Source organism: Notolepis coatsorum (genome assembly GCF_963971535.1).
Source record: "Notolepis coatsorum genome assembly, chromosome: 9".
In the NCBI taxonomy this organism is placed as follows: domain Eukaryota; kingdom Metazoa; phylum Chordata; class Actinopteri; order Aulopiformes; family Paralepididae; genus Notolepis; species Notolepis coatsorum.
The window spans coordinates 20,197,083-20,216,494 of NC_140173.1; positions in this window are offsets into that span (position 1 = coordinate 20,197,083).

Genomic DNA, 19,412 nt, shown 5'->3' on the forward strand with positions numbered 1-19,412 from the left:
GCTGCTGCTCGCAATCACTTGACATCTTATCAATTCGGTCTTTCACTACATTGTTCGAGAGTGGTACTGATTTTAGTTTATCCGCCACCTGTGGGCCGCACAGTTTCTAAACCATTTTGATGTAGGCTGGTTTGATGAGCTGCTCGCCAATATTGTGCGGTTTCTTTGCTTTTGCAATTAAAAGCGAACACTCAAAGGAGGCTTCGGTAGCCTTCTGTAAATCACTGCCACCCCTGCTCCACGCTACTCTAACATCAACGGGCTTGTTCGCCTTGAGAGACTGTTCTTTCCTCCGAAAAAAGTCTGGATCCTTCCCAATGGTTTCTGGGTGCTTAGACGCCTGATGTCTCTTCAGCTTGCTGGGCTTCAGGCTCGAGTTTGCCAACTTTTCTCCACAAATCACACACTCAGGTTTGTCTGGTCCCTCAGTGAAGCCCATGGTGATGTAATTTTCGCGATTGCTGTAGGTCCTAACTTTTTTTGCAGATGAGCTGCCGTCATCTCCTTTTTCGTTTGTCACACATTTTCGCCTCTGGCGGCTGACTGCAGACGAGCCGAGAAAGTTAACTAGCATGCTAGGCTAGCTACGGAAAGTGTGATTTAAAATGTTTTATTTTTATCCAGGTAGTGGAAAGCAGTAAGCAGAAGACATGATCTATATTTAGCATATTATACTAGCTAATTGGTGATAGGTAATCTCTATCAGAGTGTGGACTGTCGTATATTTTGATAAATATAGCTCTTAAAACATACTGTGGAACTGTCCCCAAAAGATATTAAGTGCAAAAAGTGATAAAGGTTCTTTCAGGTTACAGGAAAACAGATATTGGATGCAGAGAATAGGTATTTTGCAATAGATAATCAGTTAAATAAAGTAAGCTTTACTATGGGCAAAATGACTGTAATACACTTTTAGTTTAATAAAAGTTAATGATTAATAATTGAGACATTAAAGTATACTGGGAACATGATGTAGTTAAGAACTGTTCTCAGGATAGTGTGTGTGAGGGGGCTTGGAATGTGAGCACTGAGACAATGGGAGGTCAACAGAGACTATATTTACAGGGTGTGGGCCAAATGTTGGAACAAAGGATGAGCACATATCATGTAGATGTTATCTAGCTGCCTTGTGACACAGAAGACAGACAGCTGGTCAGGGGAGGTTTCAAGGAGGTATTTTTAAGTAACTTAGATGTATTTTTACTGGTTTAATATACTTACATTAGTGTGAAACAACCTGCAAGTATTACTGTTGGACTGTATAAAGGCTGATGAATGGGATGATATGAAACAATGTTGTTTATAAGAGAAGAATCATTGAAGTATACAATTAAGCCTTGGTTGAACCAAGTTGGACATATTTTAAATGATAACTAAGTATAACTGTTAGTAGCTATTTAACTTAAGCTAAAAGGAATGATTACAATGCTATAAAACTAGGCTGATGAGACAAACAGTGATTCTCATCTAGAACCAAATGCTTTTGAGACAAAAATAGAATGTATGTGTTTAGGGAATTAAGCAGAATTCAACCATGAATGTTTTGAGACTTAATACCAAAAGTATTAAGTCTACTTTGAACTAGTTATATTAATTTGATTTGAAACAATGAAAAATGAAGCAGTTGGACTAAGTCCCACCTCCATTGAGATTTGAACTGTGAATGCTGGTGATTGGATGAAACAATTTGTGTGAGGTCACTGATGACCTCACGTTGAGAGGTTTCAGCTCATTGATAAAAGGGGGGTGTGGGAAACACAAGACACAGAACACACACACCACCCCCACCAGAAGAGGACGGCAAACGGGAACAGAGGAACAGACGAAGAAGAAGCTCTTTGAAACGAGAAAACGAATCTCTTTGTCTCTAGGGGCAACAAAGAAAATCAACAGATCAACGAGGCTCCACCATCGAGGCTCCATTGAAGAGTATTATTCTTTAATCTACTCTCTTAGACTAATATTAATGGCAAGCGGCATAGGGCTTTTGGTACATTAATATTATTGCACGGTATATTCATTATGACTCAGAGAATTTCTTGTACTTCTTGACTTTGAAATAAAACAGATCTGGGAAATAGAATCCTCTTCATTCTCCTGCTCCGCTGCCGTCCTACAGACCGTGTTGGTCTTATCTAGTAATAGGTTTTAAGGTATATACAGAACACAATGCAGAGTAGCTTAGATAGATGGTTTTAAGGTAAAATCCTTATTCCCTATTACGATATACTAACAAGGGGTTGATACAGTGTGTGCCAGCTAATGAGAGATCCAAGTAAAATTACACAACGCAGAGGCCGGTCACGGAACAGCAGGTGATGAGGGAATTAAATGAGTAAAGGCTCGAAACACTGTTTTCTAACAATGGGTGGACAACTCCATCTGAGTGGCCCTGAATGCGTGCACCGCTGCTTACAACTCGGGCGAGCATCGGGAAGTATGGAAGAGTACAAGGTAGGGGTGGACGGTATAAACGGTATACGGTGTAAACGGTATGAATTTGCGCTACGGTATGGGTTTTGACTATACCTTGTGACCGGTAGAGCAACTCTAAAGTGGCAATGACGTAACCACAGTGTGGAGGGAGGGGGCTGCTAAGTGGAGCTAACGTTAGCTTGCTGAGACAGGGCTCTACAGTGACTATTTCACTCGCAAAATAGATATGTGCAAACTGGAAAAATTATTTAGGAGCACAGAGGCTTTGCGTAGTGGGCGTGTCAACGCGCAATTCTCATTTCATAATAGACACGGAACAGAGCGGACCTTCAATTCTAGAAGCGAACTAGCCCTGCGTTGTGAGACAACTTCTCTCGCGAGTCGCGCAGTTTCTATGTGTAATGTAAATCTGCGACGGGTGCAATTGTCTAACATGATTTGCATCCTCGCTATTCTGGAATGCCCACGTCACGCTAAAACCTTATGTATTGTTAACTGTTGATGTAGCCTTCAGAAAACTAATGTTAGCTAGCTCCTAGCAGCCTGTTGATGTAGATTCAGCAAGCCAACGTTAGCTCCACTCTAGCATCAGACCCCTCCCTCCCTCTCTCCCTCCCTCTCTCTCTCTCACTCTGTCTCCCCCATCCCTCTCACAACTCTATCAGCTGAGCAACAATGTTCATCAAAGTGTTGAGTGCTACAGTGTAGGTTAGTTTATTAGGACAAGTGCATGACAGTACGGTTAGTTAGGGTTAGATTTTTTTTTTTTTTTTTTTATTCAGATAATGGTTGAAGAAGTGCGTCTTTAGTCGACGGCGAAAGATTGGACGTGTTTCGGCTGTCCTAACTGGGGTGGGTAGTTCATTCCACCATTGTGGGGCAAGGACTGAGAATAGGCGACTTCTCTTTGATGACCCTCCCGGAGCTTGGATAGGAGTAGGTCTGAGGCGGCCAGAAGATGCAGAGCGTAGGGGTCTTGAGGGTGTGTAGTTAGAGACCATTGACCGGAGGTAGGCGGGAGCGGTTCCCTTTGCCGCACGGTATGCTAGGTCGAGGGCCTTAAAGCGGATACGTGCAGCAATGGGGAGCCAGTGCAGGTCCCTAAGAAGTGGGGTGACATGGGCCGACTTTGGTAGGTTTGAGATCAGGCGGGCCGCTGCGTTCTGAATGAGTTGAAGAGGCTTAGTGGCCGGGAGGCCAGCGAGCAGTGCGTTGCAGTAGTCGAGGCGGGAGATGACTGTTGATTGGACGAGGAGTTGGGTGGCTTCTTTTCTCAGGAAGGGGCGGATCCTTCTGACGTTGCTCAGGAGGAATCGGCAGGTTCTGGTTGTCGCTGCGATGTGAGCAGAGAAGTTCAACTGGTCGTCGAGGACAACACCAAGGTTCTTGGCGGTCGGGGACGCGGTCACAGCTGCATTCTCGACTGTGATGGAAAGGTCAGTCAGGGGGGAGGATTTGGCCGGCAGGTGGAGCAATTCTGTTTTGCTTAGGTTCAGTTTGAGGTGGTTGGTCATCATCCAGGCGGAGATGTCGGACAGACAGGCTGAGATCCGCTCAGAGACGTGGATATCTGAGGGAGGGAAGGAGAGGAAGAGTTGAGTATTGTCGGCATAACAATGGTAGGAGAAGCCATGAGACGTGATAATGTTACCCAGTGATTTAGTGTAGAGGGAGAAGAGAAGGGGTCCTAAAACCGAGCCCTGGGGGACACCCGTCCGCAGGGGGCGGGTGCCCGACAGGGTCCCTCTCCATGACACTTGGTAGGAGCGGTCATTGAGGTATGATGACAGCCATGTCAGCGCAGAGCGAGCCACTCCCATTCCTGTGAGGGCCGCGAGGAGGATCTGGTGGTTGACTGTGTCGAAGGCTGCAGATAGATCTAGGAGAATCAGGACGGAGGAGAGGCCTTTCGCTTTTGCTAAGTGAAGTGCCTCTGTGACCGCAATGAGGGCTGTCTCTGTGGAGTGACCAGTCCTGAAGCCTGACTGATTAGGGTCTAGGAGGTCATTCTGTAAGAGATAAGCAGTAAGTTGGTTGGGCGGGCCATACTTTTTTTTTTTTGGAAAATCAATCGAGTGGGGTGTCTAAAATATGTGTTTTTTTGTGGGGAATTCAAATATGGGATTCTTTTTAGAATGGGATAACTCTAACCTACATTGTTTTGGATTTCAAAATGGCAGATTTGACCATTTTTCACCCCTTGGCCATACATGGATGCCAACATGAATCTGAAGGAAATCCTAACATGCAATGTGTCTAAATGATGTGTTTCTTAATGGGGAATTCAAATATGAGGTCATTTTTGGGATAGGATAACTCTAACCTGCATAATTTTGGATTTCAAAATGGCTGATTTTACCATTTGAACCCATTGGTATTGTATTACAAAATTGCCAAATTTACCCATCCCCTTCCAAAGATAAAAAAATATATGGGAAATCATTTATAATGACAAAGCCATCAAATTTATTAACAAGTGAACTGTATATAACTGGATACAACTCCAAAGATCAATAATAATAATAATAATAATACTAACAATAATAAATTGTATTTGTAATGCACACAAACACCTAAGTGCTAAATCTCGATCTCCTGACTTCTTGAACTTTGCCAGGTTCCAATATCTTGATTGGACTCATTCTTGGACGGCAAGATCTCCTACTGTACTGCTTTAGCCACCAACCTACAAACACAAACTTAAAGTCAACGTCAGCCATAAATAGGTGAGCTCTTTCCAGAACTACTCAGCAGAAACCTCTGTAACCATTTTAACAAACGTCTCAACGTATTGAGAAAATCCATGGGGCTCCATCAATCCTCCATCTTCTTAAATTTGATCAGGTTGCACAAGTCCTGCTTGGATTCATTCTTGGACATCAGCCTCCTGCTGGTCTCCTGAGCCCTGATCCCTCCATCCGTTTTTTCTTGTGAAAAGTACTTAGCAGAGGGGCGGAGTACTTGATGGGCGGATTGACATGACCAATGTGATGATGGAAGCTGAGGGCAGTGACCAATCTTTTCCTGCAAAGATCAAGGAAGAACACTATAGTGTTGCTATTGAGCCTGGCAGCAACTATATGTTCCACTTTACACCAGAGAAAGCAACTAAAGAGGAGTCCCATGCAGAGAATATTGATAAGGTCCTGTTTTCCTGGCTGAAAGAGAGGTTCTGATAAGACCTTGTGGGCCATTGGAGGAGACTCAACCAATGTCAACACTGGAGTGAAGGCAGGTGTAATGCGGAAGCTGGAGCTGCACCTGGGGAGACAGCTGGTCTGGTTGGTGTGCAACCTGCACACTGGTGAACTTCCACTGCACCGTCTCATTGTTGAAGTTGATGGGGCTACTCTGTCAGACAACAAATGATCTGGGCCAATAGGACAGCTCCTTGATTCTGTTACAGACTTGGAGATCAATCCTAACTTCACCAGGATCTTTCTTGGCCCTCCGCTGATCAAGCTGCCTGAGAAGATCATTCAAGATCTCTCAACTGATCAACACTATGGCTATAAGCTGGTCTGTGCAATCAGGGATGGAGTGCTTTCTGCAAGGCTGGCTCTGCTGGAGATTGGACCGGTAAACCACAGCAAACAGACGCCTCAGGCTCTGGGTGTCAAAGCATCAACTTAAAAGAAAGAACCTGAATAATCTACAATGCATTGTGGAATTCATCATTGGAGTGTATTATTCAACATGAAGGTCAAGCACTCCTGGATCGAAGGGCCTAGGCACATCCTGTTTCAGCTGGACTGCCTCAAGTCTCAGAGGAAGGAGGTGCTGGATGTTGTGATGCTAACTGTGAGAAGATCTGCTTGGTATGCCCACAGTGAAGCCATCCTCCAAACACTGCTGTGCTCTGAGGATCAAAAAGAGAGAATTGAGGGGGTGGAGAGAATCCTGGCCATCAGGGGAGAGGGGGATCCAGACACTCAGCTGGGAGACTCCTCTGTCAGGATCAGAAGAACACCTCACATCAATAGTGACGCTTCCAGCATTGGTGGCTTAATCAGCTGGTCAGAAGATGTGTCAGAGCCACCTCTCACCTGCTCCCTAAGCACCTCCGAGGTGAAGAACTTCATCATGGAGGTTCTCGACTGGCCTTGCCACACACAAAGCATCGAGAGGGTTGTTAAAATGGTGACTGAGGCCTCTGCTAAGTACTTTTCACAAGAAAAAAGGGATGGAGGGATCAGGGCTCAGGAGACCAGCAGGAGGCTGATGTCCAAGAATGAATCCAAGCAGGACTTGTGCAACCTGATCAAATTTAAGAAGATGGAGGATTGATGGAGCCCCATGGATTTTCTCAATACATTGAGACGTTTGTTAAAATGGTTACAGAGGTTTCTGCTGAGTAGTTCTGGAAAGAGCTCACCTATTTATGGCTGATGTTGACTTTAAGTTTGTGTTTGTAGGTTGGTGGCTAAAGCAGTACAGTAGGAGATCTTGCCGTCCAAGAATGAGTCCAATCAAGATATTGGAACCTGGCAAAGTTCAAGAAGTCAGGAGATCGAGATTTAGCACCTAGGTGTTTGTGTGCATTACAAATACAATTTATTATTGTTAGTATTATTATTATTATTATTATTATTATTATTATTATTGATCTTTGGAGTTGTATCCAGTTATATACAGTTCACTTGTTAATACATTTGATGGCGTTGTCATTATAAATGATTTCCCATATATTTTTTAATCTTTGAAAGGGGGTGGATAAATTTGGCAATTTTGTAATACAATACCAATGGGTTCAAATGGTAAAATCAGCCATTTTGAAATCCAAAATGATGCAGGTTAGAGTTATCCTATCCCAAAAATGACCTCATATTTGAATTCCCCATTAAGAAACACATCATTTAGACACCTTGCATGTTAGGATTTCCTTCAGATTCATGTTGGCATCCATGTATGGCCATGGGGTGAAAAATGGTAAAATCTGCCATTTTGAAATCCAAAATGATGTAGGTTAGAGTTATCCTATCCCAAAAATGAACTCATATTTCAATTCCCCATTAAGAAACACATCATTTAGACACCTTGCATGTTAGGATTTACTTCAGATTCATGTTGGCATCCATGTATGGCCAAGGGGTGAAAAATGGTCAAATCTGCCATTTTGAAATCCAAAACAATGTAGGTTAGAGTTATCCGATTCGAAAAATAATCCCATATTTGAATTCCCCACAAAAAAACACATATACAACATATTTGAACACCCCACTCGATTGATTTTCCAAAAGAAAAAAATAGGGATGTCCCGATCCGATCACGTGATCGGGATCGGCGTCGATCACGTGCTTTTCAGAGGATCGGGGATCGGGAAAAAATAATAATAAAAATCGGCAGTCAAAAAAATAAACATTTTATTCAACAAACATGACCATGTCCACGTCTTAAACTCATACGGAGGCCTTAGTTTTGGTTTTAAATTACATATAATATATCATCATTAATGTATTTATTGTCACACAGAGCAGAATAATTGTCCACAACAAACACATTCCCCTTTAATTTACACCGTTGCAACAAACACATCCCCTTTAATTTAGACCGGCTACACGCTCACAACAACAACAGTACAACACGTCGCTCCCGAAACACGGTTAATATCCACTGACTTGAGCAGCTAGACTTAATGTCAGAGGTTTGGAACTAAGCATTTTAAAATAGAAAGTCAAGCCAGTTGCAATGTTTGACAGGCTGGAGGCGAAGTTTTCAGACTAACTTTTCACCTGGAGGATAACGTGACTGAGGATTATCGTCTGCGTTTCAGACCAGAATGGACCATTACGTAAGTCGAACACTGAATGTATACTAATGTGCAAACATATATTGAAACTTTTAATATTTCTCATATGAAGCAGAAGCACATTTCTCAGGGTGAATGTAATAACAAACGCCTCCGCGCTCGCGCCCCGGACTATAGGCAACAGATGGGCTTGTCTCGCTCTGCCAGTTTCTGACAAAAATGCGTCAAAATTGATTACTAATGTGAAAGATCGGATCGGAAACGATAGGATCGATAGATATTTAAAATCACATGATCGGGATCGGATCGGAAGCAAAAAAAGGCGATCGGGACATCCCTAGAAAAAAAGTATGGCCCGCCCCAGCACGTTCAAGTGTTTTAGAAAGGAAGGAGAGAAGAGAGACAGGACGGTAGTTGCCTATGACGGTAGGGTTCAGGGATGGTTTTTTTATGAGGGGCGTGACTCTGGCTTGTTTTAGGGAGGTGGGGAACACCCCCGAGTTGAGTGAGGAGTTGATGGTTGCAGTTAGGAATGGGAGGATGTCTGGTGCTATGGTCATGACTGTGTGGCCAGGTTCAGCTCCAACTCCATAGTGAAGTTTGCGGACAACACAGTGGTGGTGGGGCTGATCTCTAACAATGACGAGAAGGCCTATCGGGAGGAGGTTGATGAACTGGCACACTGGTGCCGGGATAACAGCTTACTCCTGAACATTGGTAAAAACCAAAGAGCTGATCGTGGAGAATACAGCAGGGGACACACACACCACTGTGGATAAACAGGGCTATCGTGGACAGGGTGAGCAGTTTCAAGTACCTGGGAGTCTACATCACAGAGGACCTGACATGGTCAACACACATAGATTCTGTGGTGAAAAAGGCGAAACAGCGCCTCTATCACCTGAGACAGCTAAGGAAGTTCATCAGGGAAGATACTCCACTCCTTCTATTCTGGAGCTGTAGAGAGCATCCTGACTGGAAACATCACTGCCTGGTTTGGAAACAGCACGGCACAGGACAGGAAGGCACTCCAGAGAGTGGTGCGCTCAGCAGAGCGTACTACGGGTATTGCACTACCACCCCTGCAGGACTTATATAACAGGAGGTGCAAATCCAGAGCCTGCAGAATAATGAAAGACCCCCACCACCCTAACAACAGCCTGTTCAAGCTGCTGCGGTCAGGCAAGCACCTACGGTCACTCGCTGCGAGAACAGAGAGACTCCGGCTCAGCTTCTTCCCCCAGGCCATCAGATAGAGCTGCACGGTTTTGGGAAATAATGGAATTGTGATTTTTCTGACAGATATTGCGATTGCGATTAAATTTGCGATTATAATATTATTTTTTTAAGCAGCCCCACAGAGGTTTATTGTAAAATGCGGCTTGCATCTGGCCTACGCGGTGGGTCTTTTCAGGACACCGAGCCTGAAAATTAGACTTGGGCGGTATAATTTTTCTCATATCGTCATACCTTGCTGACATAATACCCATACCGGTGTTGCCAAAGTAAAAAAATTAATAAAATAAAAACAGTGCGCACGTTCGAGACACAGATATGAAACGAGTCATACAAATAACGTATAACGGAGGCTGAAATTAGAGCAATGTGAGTCACAAACTCACAACAGTAGTACACAGCTACACATACAGACGCATAAAATTGATTCTGCATTGATTAAGTCATAATCAAAACCCAGCTTAAGCCGTTAAACCCATGTAGTGAATCGCGAAGCCAATACGCACGGACACAGTCGAACTGGAACGGTTTACCAAACATACACTCCCAGCATTCATATCTTATATGAATATCATATCCCATCATATCTTATATCCCAGCAACATAACATAAATTACTTACCCAAACAACGTGTCCCTGACGACCCCGAGTCCACTCATGCACGAATCGATTTCAAAACAGGAACACGCGTGTGGCTCTGCTGAGCTCTGACTGAGAGAGGGAAAGACAGACTGCCCTGCCCTCTGCTGGCGCGTGCTGTGCACTACAACCATTGGCGCACAGTCTGTGACGCCACGGTATTGAAAATCATACCGACGGGATTTCGAAATATCCTGGTATACCGTAATACCGTCATACCGCCCAAGCCTACTGAAAATGTTTCTTTTGACCTGGGAATCGATACCGGTACCCAACGGTACCTTTTTTCCTGTACTTTACTCTCCCTCTCTGAAGTCTAAACTTCACAACATACAATCTAAAACCCCTTACCTCCCTCTCCCAAACCGATCTTGTATCTCAATGGGACTTCCTGGTTAAATCAATAAAAAATAATTATAATAATAAATAAATAAAAGATTGCGATATATATTTTGTTGAGATTTGATAATTGCATCATTCCAAATCACGATTTCGATTTAAAATCGATTAATCGTGCAGCCCTACATCAGAACACTGAACTCTCCACTCACAAGTACACATGAGCACACACAGACAGACACACACATGCACACACATACATTAAGAGTTAAAATTGTAAATTGTATATTGTATAGTAGTGTCTCTCAGGAACTTAGCATGTATTTTTTTTTATTATGCGTATCTTGTGTCTTACCCATTTAACTTTTTTTTTTCTATGCTTATTTTATTATTGTATTTTGCACAATCAATGCGGGCATGACCACCCGCATTTCACTGTATGCCCTGGTATGTATGTGACAAATAAACAGTGTTGGGACTAACGCATTACAAAGTAACGCGTTACAGTAACGAAGTAACTTTTTGCCGTAACTAGTACTCTAACGCATTACTTTTTTAATTCAGTAACGCTGTTACCGTTACTAAATGGTTTGTTAGTTCGTTACTGCGTTCTTTTTATGTAGATTCATAGCGAGCGTCCTCCTGACTCCTGTTTGATTTCGCCTGCGTTTGTTTTGTTTAATAATAGAGAGCATCTGGTTTCCGCATTTCTGATTGGCCACTGACTGACGTTCTCTGACGTTCTCTGACCAGAGAGCGTCAGTCAGTGGCCACTGGCCAATCAGAAATGCGGAAACCAGAAATGCGGCTACGGAAAAGTAATAGACGCTCTCTATAGTAAACAAAAGTCAGGAGGACGCTCGCTATGAATCTACATAAAAAGAACGCAGTAACGAACTAACAAACCATTTAGCAACTACTTGGAGAGATAATTAATATACAACATGGAAACGAGATAAAGAACATGTTTGAGGGGCTGCTGGAGTCAGCTGGACTAACGTTACATCTCGACCGGACCACCGCAGACTTTGGTGAGTGCAATGTGTTTGTTCACTGAAACTCAAGTTGATCAACGGATTTTGACTGTACGAAATCTGCCAGGGAATCTCATAATACTAATCAAACAATATAAATATAGTCCTTTCATGCACAATTGATATCCTAACTATTCTAACGTTGCAATGCTTTGATTGATATCTTAAACAACGTTGCAAGATGGTTATAATGAAACGCTCCAGCGACATCAAGGCTGTTCCTTCAACCGGCGCACTTCTTATTATATCGACTCGGGACAACATTTGTTTGTGTCAGATTTGTGTTTGTATCTAGACCACATTGATTAGCAGAGTTCAGTGATGTGAATGGAAACTGTCAAGTTGATCAACCGATTTTGAGTATCTGGAGCATGGGACTCGGGAGCAATCTTTTTTTTTTTTTTTTTAAATAACTAAATAGTTACTTTTCACAGTAACTCATTACTTTTGGGTGTAAGTAACTAGTAAAGTAACGAAGTTACTTTGAAATGAAGTAACTAGTAAAGTAACTGAGTTACTATTTTTCAGTAACTAGCACAACACTGCAAATAAACCTCTTGATTCTTGATTGATTCTACACTATAGGCTACACTACTAGGTAATTGTCAGGATGGAGGTAGGTGAGTTCCAATTGTGGTAGGCAATCACAGAGACGGAGAAGGTATACTCTTGAACAGGTTCGACTTTAATAGTAAAAAACACAAAGAGTAACACTAGGATACTTAAGCCAAAGGCCAGAGGAAGAGAGGATAAATAAAGTGGAGCTTAGTGGTGGTCCAGAACTGGAACCGCACGCGTTATCTCCGAACGCCTATAATGAAGACCTGACAATTGACAAGCAGAAAGAAGGAATGTTAAATAGACACAAAATACCAACATTCCACACACACCCCTGTGACAGCCAATCAGGAACTAACCCCTAAGTGACAGCACTAATTGACAGGGTAGACAGGTGACATAGCCAAGTGACCAATGACAGAATGGTGGGTGGTTCCCGACCGCAGTCAGAACCAAAACGTAACAGTACCCTCCCCCGACGAACGGCACCAGACGTTCACCTGGGGGCCTCGGGATTCAGCCTCCGGAAATCAACGATCAGGCTGGGATCTAAAATATCCCTTTGAGGCACCCAAGAACGCTCTTCTATCCTGTACCCCTCCCAATCCACCAAGAACTGAAACCCCCTACCCCTCCGCCTACAACCCAGTATCCTCTGCACCGTGTAAATGGGTTGACCACCCATAAACCGAGGCGGAGGAACTGAAGGCAGTGGCGGGGCCAAGGGCGATGAGAGGAATGGCTTCAACAGGGACACATGAAACGTCGGATGAACCCTCATAGAGCTCGGAAGCCGTAGCCTGTAAGCCACAGGATTCACCCGACGCACCACTTTAAAGGGCCCTATAAAGCGAGGAGCCAGCTTCCTGGATTCCACCCGGAGAGGGAGATCCCGGGTGGAAAGCCAAACCCGCTGCCCCGGACGGTAAACTGGAGCAGGACGACGTCTGCGGTTAGCCTGCCGCTGGGTATTAACCGAAACCTTCTGCAGCGCCGTCCGGACCCGCTTCCACGTCCTGCGGCAGCGAGCCACATGTGCCTGGGCCGAGGGCACCTCCTGCTCCTGCTCGGGAAACAGAGGAGGTTGAAAACCATACTGACACTGAAAGGGAGACATACCGGTAGAGGAGAAGAGAAGGGTATTATGCGCGTACTCTGCCCAGGCCAACCTCCTACTCCACCGGCAAACGCCTTCCAGAACCTGGAGGCGAACTGAGGACCCCGGTCCGACACGATATCCACTGGAAGCCCGTGGACCCGAAAGACATGCTGTATCACCAGATCAGCAGTCTTTCGGGCTGATGGAAGCTTGGGAAGAGGGACAAAGTGAGCCGCCTTAGAGAACCGGTCCACCACCACCAAAACGGTGGTGAACCCGTCCGAAAGGGGGAGGCCAGAAATAAAGTCCAGGAATATGTGCGACCAGGGCCGTTTAGGAATAGGAAGCGGCCGGAGGAGACCTGCCGGTGCACGGCGAGAGGTCTTACTGCGCGCGCACACCGGACAGGCCGCCACAAAGGAGCGCGTATCCCCCTCCACTGTCGGCCACCAGAACCTCCTACGGATAAATTCCAGGGTCCTGGTGGCCCCAGGGTGGCTGGTGAGGGATGAGGCATGTGCCCACTGCAGCAAGCGTGAGCGTGCCGCCTTGGGCACATACGACCGCCCCGGAGGGCCCCCACCAGGATCGGGCTCCCGCGTCAGCGCCGACCTTACCACCTGATCTATGCCCCAAGACACGGGTGCCAAAATCAAGGCCGGTGGAATAATGGGATGGGGCTGCTCCTCCCGACCAGGAAGATCAAACTGGCGCGACAACGCGTCAGGTTTGATATTCTTGGAACCGGGTCTATAGGAGATGGTAAATCGAAATCGTGTGAAGAATAACGCCCACCTGGCCTGGCGAGCGTTAAGGCGTTTAGCCCCTTGGATGTAAGCCAAGTTCTTATGATCGGTCCAAACAATGAAAGGATGTGCCGCACCCTCCAACCAATGTCTCCACTCCTCCAGTGCCAACTTGATAGCCAACAACTCCAGATTACCCACGTCGTAGTTACGTTCGGCTGGTGACAGACGGCGAGAAAAAAAAGCACACAGGTGCACTTTCCCATCCTTTAAGCATCTCTGAGAGAGCACCCCCCCCCCCCCACCGCAATGTCAGAAGCATCCACCTCCACAATGAACGGAACCTCTGCATCGTGGCGGATCAATACAGGAGCGGAGGTAAACCGACGTTTGAGGTCGCAGAAGGCTGACTCCGCCCTAGGCGACCATTCAAAGCCAGGGAGAGAGGACTTAGTGAGAGCTGTTAACGGATTGGCTAAGGCGCTAAAGTTGCGAATAAAGCGCCTGTAGAAATTTGCAAAGCCCAAAAACCCCTTGAGCGACAAAGGCCGTGGCCAGTCCAAGACTGCACTCACCTTGGCCGGATCCATGCGCAGATCACCCTTCGTCAACACAAAGCCCAGGAAGGACACGGTATCAGTGTGAAACACACACTTCTCAGCCTTAACGAATAGTTGATGCTTGATGAGACGGTCTAGCACCTCTCGAACGTGCAGTTAGTGTTGCACCATATCGCGAGAAAAAATTAGGATATCATCTAGGTAAACAAACACCGACACCCCAATCAAATCTCGCAGCACGTCGTTAACCAGGGCTTGGAAGACTGCCGGAGCATTAGCCAAACCAAAGGGCATGACCAAATACTCATAGTGACCATTAGGCGTATTAAATGCAGTCTTCCACTCGTCTCCTTCTCTAATCCTGACCAGATTGTATGCATTACGTAAATCAAGTTTAGAAAAGACCTGTGCCCCCTGTAAGCACTCAAAGGCGGTGTCCATGAGAGGTAAAGGATATCGGTTCTTGATGGAAACGTCATTCAATCCCCTATACTCAATGCACGGACGCTGACCCCCATCTTTCTTACCAACAAAAAAGAAGCCAGCGCCGGCAGGAGAAGTGGAAGGACGTATGTGCCCCGCAAGAAATGCCTCCTCAATGTAGGTGTTCATGGCCAAGGTTTCGGGGCGTGAGAGAGAGAACATTCGCCCGCGAGGAGGGGAGGTAGTCTATGATCTATGAGGCGGTAGTGCTTTAGCACGCGTTTTGCTAAAAACATCTGCTAGGTCCCAATAGATCTCAGGAACCCCTATCAAATCGGGATTAGAGGGTAGAACAGAATCTGCGACGCTCCCCACCATCCTGGAGAGAGAAGAAGGAGACAAAAGAGAAAAGGGGGGGAGGGACAAGGGAATGGGCAAACTTCACGTCGACCTCCGTTGAAAGCTTGCCCGTGTTCCAATTAATATGACGTATACACGAAGACAACCAGGGATGACCCAACACCACAACAGAATAGGGGGAGACAATAACAAATAATTGAACCCACTCCCACCCCGCACCCGCCACCCGGATGTGTACAGGAACAGTGCGCTGAGTGACGCTCCCACTGCCCAGGGGCTGACCGTCCAGGGCGTAGATAGGAATAGGGACCCCCAACTCTTCAACCGGGATTCCCCATTCCCTCACCAACCCCAAGTGAATAAAATTGCCCGCCGCCCCTGAGTCAATGAGAGCCTTAGTTCCCCTAACGTCACCCCCACAGTTAACCGCCACCTCAAAAAATGTACGTGTGTCTGATGGTATTGCTGGGGTGAGCCCACCTGCTGGCGCCCTCTCGAGGCCCGGCGGAGCAACTCCCCTTCCCGACTGGCGCCGAGTTGAGCCAACCTGGTCCCGACAGCTGCCGAAGCGATGACCGGTGCGACCGTACCGGAAGCAGCGTCGCTCCTCGATGAAGCGCTGCCGCTCCTCGTCTGAGAGCGACAGCGCCCCAAGCTGCATGGATTCATCACCCAGTGGCCCACTCGTGTATTGCAGAAAATTATCAACACCGGGAGGAGAAGGGACACGTACCTGGGTAGTATCTGCACGCTCCCTCTCTCTCTCCCGGTGTCGGTTGTCCATCTGTATGGCGGTGTTGATGAGCACTTCCAGCTGCTCCGGGATCTCACACACAGCGAGCTCGTCCCTCATCCGTGCGGAGAGCCCCTTGACGAACAGGACCACACAGGGGGTTTCCGGCCAAGCTGCCTCCCGAGCCACGATCCGAAATTCGATGGCGTAATCTGAGACCGTGCGGAGGCCCTGCCGGCAGGCGAGGAGCCGCCCACCGGCCTCGAAGATCGAGAGTACTCGCCCAGGAGAGTGCTCGGCCGGTGAGGAGGGTAATAATATATGCAACCTGGGATCTGGAAGAGGGGAATGAACGTGGCTGCAGCTGGAACACAAGTGAGCACTGGGTGATGAACTCTCGACATCCCTCCGGTGCTCCTGCGTAACGGCCTGGTGGGGGTAGCCGTGGCTCCTGGGTCCGCTCCTGGTGCCCAAAAGCTCCCCGACTCTCCTCGGTGTTGAACGCCGCCTCTCCTGACGCCGTCTCACCCGCCGTCGTCCTTACCCCGGCCACCTCGACTTGTGCCTGCTGGGCTGTGATTAGCGCTGACTGCGCCGTCTCCTGTGATGAGCTGACGATCCCGCCCAGCCGAACCAACTCAGCGCTGACTAGCTGCTGGTGTTCCTCCATACGCTCCTGCGCACTCCCCTGTGCCCGGAGCATCTCCATGATCGCCTCCATGGAACTCTGATGGTCAGGTCTTCTGTCAGGATGGAGGTAGGTGAGTTCCAATTGTGGTAGGCAATCACAGAGACGGAGAAGGTATACTCTTGAACAGGTTCGACTTTAATAGTAAAGAACACAAAGAGTAACACTAGGATACTTAAGCCAAAGGCCAGAGGAAGAGAGGATAAATAAAGTGGAGCTTAGTGGTGGTCCAGAACTGGAACCGCACGCGTTATCTCCGAACGCCTATAATGAAGACCTGACAATTGACAAGCAGAAAGAAGGAATGTTAAATAGACACAAAATACCAACATTCCACACACACCCCCGTGACAGCCAATCAGGAACTAACCCCTAAGTGACAGCACTAATTGACAGGGTAGACAGGTGACATAGCCAAGTGACAGATGACAGAATGGTGGGTGGTTCCCGACCGCAGTCAGAACCAAAACGTAACAGGTAATGGTATACACTACTAGGTCTACACTATAGGCTACACTACTAGATCTACACTATAGGCTACACTACTAGGTCTACACTATAGGCTACACTACTAGGTATACAATATAGGCTACAGTACACTATGGGCACTACATTACTAGGTATACACTATAGGCTACACTATATGCTACACACTACTAGGTCTACACTACTATACACTATATGCTACACTATAGGCTACACTACTAGGTATACACTATAGCAGTGATTCCCAACCTGGGGTCCACCAGGGGGCGCAGGGGGTCCGCCAGACCACAGATGATTTGAGGTCTTTTTTTTTTTCAGAGAAATATTTAATTAGCATATTTTTATCATCAGAAGCATGAATAGTCTCTCCACTACAATAAAAAATAAAGATAAATAAATAAACATCTAGACATGATTTTTGAACGTTAACAGTAGGCTACCGGGTAGCCGCTAAAACGCGAATCAGTTGACTATCACTTTCTGTAGCTAGCCTAGCACGCTAGTTAACTTTCTCGGCTCGTCTGCAGTCAGCCGCCAGAGGCGAAAATGTGTGACAAACGAAAATGAGATGATGGCAGCTCATCTGCAAAAAAAGTTAGGACCTACAGCAATCGCGAAAATTACATCACCATGGGCTTCACTGAGGGACCAGACAAACAACCTGAGTGTGTGGTTTGTGGAGAAAAGTTGGCAAACTCGAGCCTGAAGCCCAGCAAGCTGAAGAGACATCAGGCGTCTAAGCACCCAGAAACCGTTGGGAAGGATCCGGACTTTTTTCGGAGGAAAGAACAGTCTCTCAAGGCGAACAAGCCTGTTGATGTTAGAGTAGCGTGGAGCAGGGGTGGCAGTGATTTACAGAAGGCTACCGAAGCCTCCTTTGAGTGTTCGCTTTTAATTGCAAAAGCAAAGAAACCGCACAATATTGGCGAGCAGCTCATCAAACCAGCCTGCATCAAAATGGTTTAGAAACTGTGCGGCCCACAGGTGGCGGATAAACTAAAATCAGTACCACTCTCGAACAATGTAGTGAAAGACCGAATTGATAAGATGTCAAGTGATTGCGAGCAGCAGCTGTCAGAAAAGCTTAGAAAGGGTCCATTTGCCATACAACTTGATGAAACTACAACTGTCGCAGACGAGGCTGTGCTCAACGTTTATGTGCAATATATCGAAAATGAGGATCTGAAGCATTCTCATGTCAGTCAACCTCACTACCACCAATCAAGGTGAGGATATTTTTACTGCAGTGGATTCTTACTTCATTCAACATAAATGCAAACCGTTCACCATTAGGGCCTGATTTGAGAGGATGAATACAGGATTTGAATATTGGCCAACATTTTTAAATACATATGGTGCAAGATTAGATTTGTTGATTGAAGGCACAAGTCAAAGAAGCATAGTGGGTCTAATTATGATGCATATGCCTGTGTATAAGCAGTTTGTTATTAAAATGACAAAAAAAAGTATTAAAATGACAAAAAAAAGTATTTTATGGTATTTTATTAGGAGGGGGGTCCAGGAATTTCATCAGAGATGTTTGGGGGTCCCTGGGGGAAAAAAGGTTGGGAACCCCTGCACTATAGGATACACTACTAGGTATACACTATAGGCTACACTACTCTACACTACTATACACTATGGGCTAAACAATTTTCAGGTGGTAGGCAGGGCCCCCTCAGGGGGTGTGCGAGCAGTGCGGTCGCACAGGGCCTCGCGGGAAGGGGGGCCTCACAAAAAAAAAAAAAAATTATTTTTATTTTTTTTGCGAGGCCCCCCTTCCTGCGAGGCCCTTTTTCATCACAGACCTAAAATCTAGTTTTGCTTACATGCTTATATATTTCACATTAGACGTTTGTAGAATAGTGTTCCGGTTTCTGCGGCTCTGCTGCTCCTCAGATAGACACGTTTGTAGAATAGTGTTACGGGCTCTTCCCGGATCCACGAGGGAAGGGGCTACAGTCAGCCAGGTACAGGATCTATTCAGCGCTATCCAGAGGAGCAAGTGGATGTCTTTTGAAAAGCAGCATGGAGCAGAAGAAATAACACTGTGTGCCATAAGCTTGTTATCAATACCAAGTATGATGGTTATGCCAACTTTGCCAAGACAAAGAGGATGTTCGGCAGATGGACTGAAGATGAAAGTTGTTGCATGTTAGAACCTTCAGTCAGGCTATAGCTATGTCGGCTAGTACATTTACATTTACATTTAGTCATTTAGCTGACGCTTTTATCCAAAGCGACTTACAAGTTCTGTACGACAAGCCATCAGGAAGGGCACAACTCTATCAGCTGAGCAACAATGTTCATCAAAGTGTTGAGTGCT